Here is a 6,000-nt window from a genome sequence, read left to right as displayed (position 1 = left end):
TTTGTGTAATAATTTGAAGAGTATTGGTGTTATTTCCTCTTTGAAAGTCTGAACGAATTCTGCACTAAAACTATCAAGCCTTGGGCTTTTTCTTCTTGGGAGACATTTAATGACCACTTCTATTTCACCATGTGTTATAGGGCTGTTTAAATTGTTTATCTTATTTTTATTTGACTTTGTTCGGTGGTATGTATGGAGAAAATTATCCATTTCTTTTAGATTTTGCAGTTTGGTGCAGTACAGCTTTTTAAAGTACACCCTCATAATTCTCTGGACTTCTGAGTTTCTGTTATTGTGTTCCTTTCCCCTTTTACCTCTAATTGTTAGTTTGGATCTTCTCTCTCTGCCTTTTAGTTAATTTGGCTAAGGATCTGTCAATGTTATTGATTGTTTCAAAGAACTAACTCTGATTCATTGATTGTTTGTATTGATTTTTCATTTCTATTTTAATGATTTTAACCATGAATTTGGTCGTTTCTTGCAGTCTATTTTGTGTGTGTGTGTGATTTTCTCTTTTTGCTCTAGAGTCTTCAAGGATGCTGTTAAGTTATTAGTTTGAGATTTCCCCAATTTCTTTATGTAGACCCTTAGTGCTATGAACTTGTCTCTCAGCCCCACCTTCACAATGTTCCACTAGTTTGTGTATATTGTGTTTTCATTTTCATTTGATTCTAGAAAGTTTTAAATTTCTTTCTTAATTTCTCTCTGGATCTGTAATACATTAAGCAATTAGTTGTAAAGTTTCCATGAGTTTGTAAACTTGGCGCTGTTGTATCCAGCTTTGATCTGTGGTGGTCATATAGGATGCAGGGTGTTGTTTTAATTTACTTGCATCTGTTGGCACTTGTTTAATGGTCCAAGTATGTGGGCAACTTTGGAGAAAGTTCAATGAACTGCTAAAAAGAAGGTATATTCTTTTGTGTTTGGATGAAGTGTTCTGTAATATTTGTTAAGTTTATTTGATCTATGAAATCAATTAGCTTTAGTATTTTTCTGATAATGTTATGTCTAGATGAGCTATTGGTGAGAGTGGGGTACTGAAGTCTCCCACTATTAGTGTGTAAAGGTCAATATGTGATTTAAGCTGTAGTAGTGTTTCTTGGATACCCTTGTGTTTGGTGCATAGATGTTAGGAACTGCGACATTCTCTTGATGAATTTTTCCTTGGATAAGCATGTAGTGTCTTTCTATCTCTCTTTGATTAGTTGCGGCTTTAAATCTTTTTGTCAAATATTAAAATGGCTTTGCTGGCTTGCTTCTAAGATCCATTTGTTTTGGAATAGCTTTTTTCCATACTTTTACTTTGTGATGATGTTTATTCTTGATGTTAAGTTGTGTTTCTTGGATATAGTACAATGATAGATCCTGTTTTTACTTCAGTTCTGTGAGTGTGTTTTTCTTTATTATGGAGTTGACACCACTGATGTTGAAAGATATCAGTGAACAGTGTTTGTCGATTCCTGTTATTTTGTTGTTGATGATAATGGTGGCTGTGGTCGTGGTGGTGGTGTGTGTGTGTGTGTGTGTGTGTGTGTGTGTGTGTGTGTACTTCCCCTTTTGACTTGCTGGCCCGGGATTATTTATTCCATCTGTTTTCTTGGTTGTCCTTAACTTTTCCAGGTTGAAGATTCCTTTCTAGTATCCTCTGTAGGTCTGCATTTGTAGACAGGTACTGTTTGAATTTGGTTTTATCTTGGATTTTTTTTTGTTTCTTCATTTATTGTGATTAAAAATTTTGTTGAGTATAGTAGTCTTGGCTTACATCTGTGGTCTCTTAGAGTCTGTAGAATGCCTGTCCAGACCCTTCTAGTTTTAGTCTCCATTGAGAAGTCAGGCGTTATTTTACTAGGTCTGCCTTAATATATTACTTGGTCTTTTTTTCCTTGAAGCTTTTAATATGCTTTTTTCATTGTATATGTTTAGTGTTTTGATTTTTAGGTGTTAATGGGAATTTTTCTGATCCGGTGTTATTTCATGTTCTGTATGCTTCTTTTATATTTATAGGCACCTTCTCAGATTGGGAAAATTTTCAAGGATTTTAACATAGGTTTCTTCTCCTTCCTCTATTCCTATCGTTCTTAGATTTGGTCTTTTCATAATGCCCCGTATTTCCTAGAGGCTCTGTGCCAGGGTGTGTTGAAATTTAACATTTTCTTTGACTGAAGTACACATTTCTTCTACTTTGTCTTAGATTCTTTCTTCTATCTCTTGTAATCTGTTGCTGAGTTTTGCCTCTGAGGTTCCTGATCTAGGTATTAAAGTTTTCAATTTCTTATTTCCTTCAGTTTGAGGTTTTTTGTTTTTTGTTTTGTTTTGTTTTATTGATTTTATTTCTACTTTCAGGTCCTGAACTGTTTCATTCATGTCATTTCCCTGTTTGTGTTTTCACAGATCATTTTAAGTGGATTTATTCACTTCCTCTTTAAAGACTTTTATCATATTCCTAAAGACTATGTTAATATCCTTGTCTTATGTTTCAGGTATGTAGCATTTCCAGGGCCTACTGCTGTACTGTTGCTAGACTCTGGAGTGGGGAACCCATATTCCCCTGACTGTTAATGATTATGTTTTTACCCAGGAATAATGTCTGGGTTTGAGAAGATTGTAATTCTAGTGCTGACATCTGGTCTTGTCTATGTTGGGTTGGTATCTTGTTCCTTGGTTTGTTATGCCCTCTTGGGTTCTCAGGAGAGTACAGGTGGCTGTGTGTTGCCTGGTAGGGAATGCTTCTGAGACTCTGCTAGGATTGTTTACTAGGATTTCCAGATCAGATGTATTTCTAGGTTTTGGGAACTGATATTTAGAAACATGGATAGTCATTTCTGTGGGTACCCCCTTCATGGTCTTGGCCCTTTAGCTCATAATATCACTCCTCCCTCTCTATGACTATACTCCAGGGTTGGTCCCAGTACTTAGCTGTGGATCCTATTTAAGCTATTGGGGGCTCATTGACCCTGGGCTGACAGCTGTGGGACCAGCTTAAGACTGAACTAGGCCCTCTGAGTGTGGGTGACAGTTGTATGGCATGATCAGTTTGTCTGGCGACTAGCAATGGAACCAATAGTCATCCATATTGCATAATTTAGCTTTTTGGAGCCTATTCCCTGTGGAGGGATAACTTGCTCAGCCTAGCTAAGAGGTGGCGGGGGGGGGGGGGACCTTGGTCCTGCCTCAAGTGATATGACAGACTTTGTTGACTACTCATGGGAAGTCTGGCCCTCTGAGGAGTGTGTGGGGGAGCATGGGGGAGAAGGTAGAGGAGTGGAAGGACAGGAGGGAGAGGGAACTGGGATTGGTATGTAAAATAAGATTTAAAAAAAAGAATAAAGAATGTGGATAGTACAGAAAGTGGTGCTGACAGGGTCCACAGGAGGTATCAATGTAGGGTGAAGAGACCAGCTTCTCTTAGTTCCTGGTAATGGGGATAGACAGTGAGGTAATGTCACAGCAGCTGGTCATGAACAGAGCTGGGAACAAGACTGGGTGATCGGGTATGGAGCAAAGGAGGCAGAGTGAAAGTCTAGGGCTTGTCTAACTGTTCCGCTGGCCTGTTGGCATCACTGGCAGCTTTGCCATCTGGGTTCCCAGGGAAGCCCTGCTTGAGATGGGGCCTGAAACAAAGACATGAGCTAGGAGAAAGGTTGGAGAAGATCGGTATGATCTGCTGAAGATGGAGGCATAAAGGGAGGGGAGGCCAAAGCATGCAGTCTGCCACAGAGCTGGGGTATTGGATTTGGAGGAGAAATATAGATCTGCAGCCCCCCTATTTCCCTGTCCTGCGTGGCCATCCGGCTCACAAGTTACTCTTGTAAGCTAATGTTTGGTGTAACCCATTTGGTCCAAGTCTTCGAGGACTATCACATTCTTGTCCCTTATGTAAATGCTGAGTTAATGATGTGAATTAAATACGGCTGGCAAGAAACTGAGTTAAATATATTTTACCAAATCTTGATAGTAAATAGTATTAAAATTCTTCTTTTTTTTTTTTTTTGTTTTGCTTTGTTTTTTTTAAGTCGGGTAACTCTTAGAGGAGTATTGTCAGCCCAGATGGGAAAATTTCTTAGGAAATGCTGTCGAGGAGAAAGGGACAAGGGAAAACGTTATAAATATGTTATAGAATCAAAAAATTATATATATGAGAATTATCAGGGGAAAATGGCAAAGGGTTTTAGTGTGAGAGTTGATGAATTCCAGTCTCCAGTTTCTGGCTCTTGCTGTGTGATTTACTGGCAATTTTGGATTTCGGTTGTCAGCAACTGTGAAGAATACCAAGCCGGCAGCAGCTTGATCCCAGCCAACGAACAGAGACATTTGCAGTCACAGGTGATTTGGGTAATAATGCGGAGGCTTTTGTACAGTGAACCTTTTTAATCTGGTGGAGGGAAATGATTTCTCTCCTCTTTACTTCACAATAACTGTTGAATCAAGCAGCCAGCCCCCTGCTACCAGGAGAGGAAAAGGTCTTCTTCCCTCTTGCCTTCTCAATGGGCTGTACTTAAGAATAACATGGGGTTTTTGCTACTGGTAACCAGATTCATTAAAATGTTTCCCACCAGAAAACCAATGGCAAAAGTCCATAAGGAATATTCTGTTTCGTTAGTATAAAAGTTCGTTTGAGTTACTGAAAGGAATCAACTGCATTTTCAGTCAGTCCTCAGCAAGAGAAGTAAATTTGCTTAATGATAAACACTCCTCTTCAACAATCATTAAAATAAGTTAATATTGGGAATGATTAGATGAAGAAAATGGTATTTGTCTGTATGCTTTTTAATTGTTTCCTTAAAACAGTGTGCAGAAGAGCTGATGTGGACCCAGATGGTTATGGAGACACAGTTTACACAGAAGGGGGTAATTTTTGACATGAACGCAGAAGACTCATTTTGAATTTCAGGGCTCTGGAAAATATAAAACGTGACAGCATATTTCTATGAATAAAATCTCACAAAATGCAATTATAAGAACTTATGAAATTTTAGGATACAATGTAACATATATTGTGTACCAACAGACAAAGTAAAATTAATTGTTAAGAGTATACAAATGCTGCTTTAGGATAGGAATGTGATAAGAGACATCAAAAAATATAACGTTTAGAAAGTAAAAAACAGGAAAATGGGGCAGGGGTAAGGCTGTAGCTCGGTGATAGAGGATGTCCCAGGAATGGTTGAGAGTGGAGGCGGGGGAGAGTGTTGAGTTCACAGTTAAAATTGCTAAGTTAGAGCAGGGCAGTGGTGGCTCACGCCTTTAATCCCAGCACTCGGGAGGCAGAGGCAGGCGGATCTCTGTGAGTTCGAGGCCAGCCTCGTCTACAAGAGCTAGTTCCAGGACAGGAACCAAAAGCTACGGAGAAACCCTGTCTCGAAAAATCAAAAAAAAAAATTGCTAAGTTAGTAGACTCTGTGGTACTGCAATGTCTGTGTATCTGTGCATATATATCTGACAGGATGCCCTTCTAGACACAAGGTGTATGCTATTTTTCTTCAAATTTAAAAGTTTGGCAGTTCATTTATAACTTAAATTTTCAAATGTAATTTCCCTGTTGTCAGGTTGTCTCATATCCAGTGATTTATTTTAGCTGCAGACATGTGACTGCAAACAGAAATCAACGAAATCTTAATTTAATATTTACACATTTAAAGATTTTTAAGCCAGGCGATGGTGGCGCACTCCTTTAATCCCAGCACTCGGTAGGCAGAGGCAGGCGGATCTCTGTGAGTTCGAGACCAGCCTGGTCTACAAGAGCTAGTTCCACGACAGGCTCCAAAACCACAGAGAAACCCTGTCTCGAAAAAAACCAAAAAAAAAAAAAGATTTTTAATATTTAATTTTTCCCAAAACATATCACATACTATCTCTTCTTAAATAAGATAATCCTTATGTTTTGCATTTGTAATGGTCTGCAATGCCTTCAAATCAGACTCTTTGCTGGCCAAAGTATTACATTTTATAAAACAGACCATCTGCTAAGGGTGATGTACCTCAGCTATTATATGTCTGGGA

The sequence above is a fragment of the Microtus oregoni genome, unplaced genomic scaffold, assembly GCF_018167655.1.
Source record: "Microtus oregoni isolate MIOR12 unplaced genomic scaffold, Mior012 000007F_ref0000211, whole genome shotgun sequence".
Classification (NCBI taxonomy): Eukaryota; Metazoa; Chordata; class Mammalia; order Rodentia; family Cricetidae; genus Microtus; species Microtus oregoni.
The sequence above is the reverse complement of the archived record's forward strand: the minus strand, read 5'-3'. Positions refer to the sequence as shown.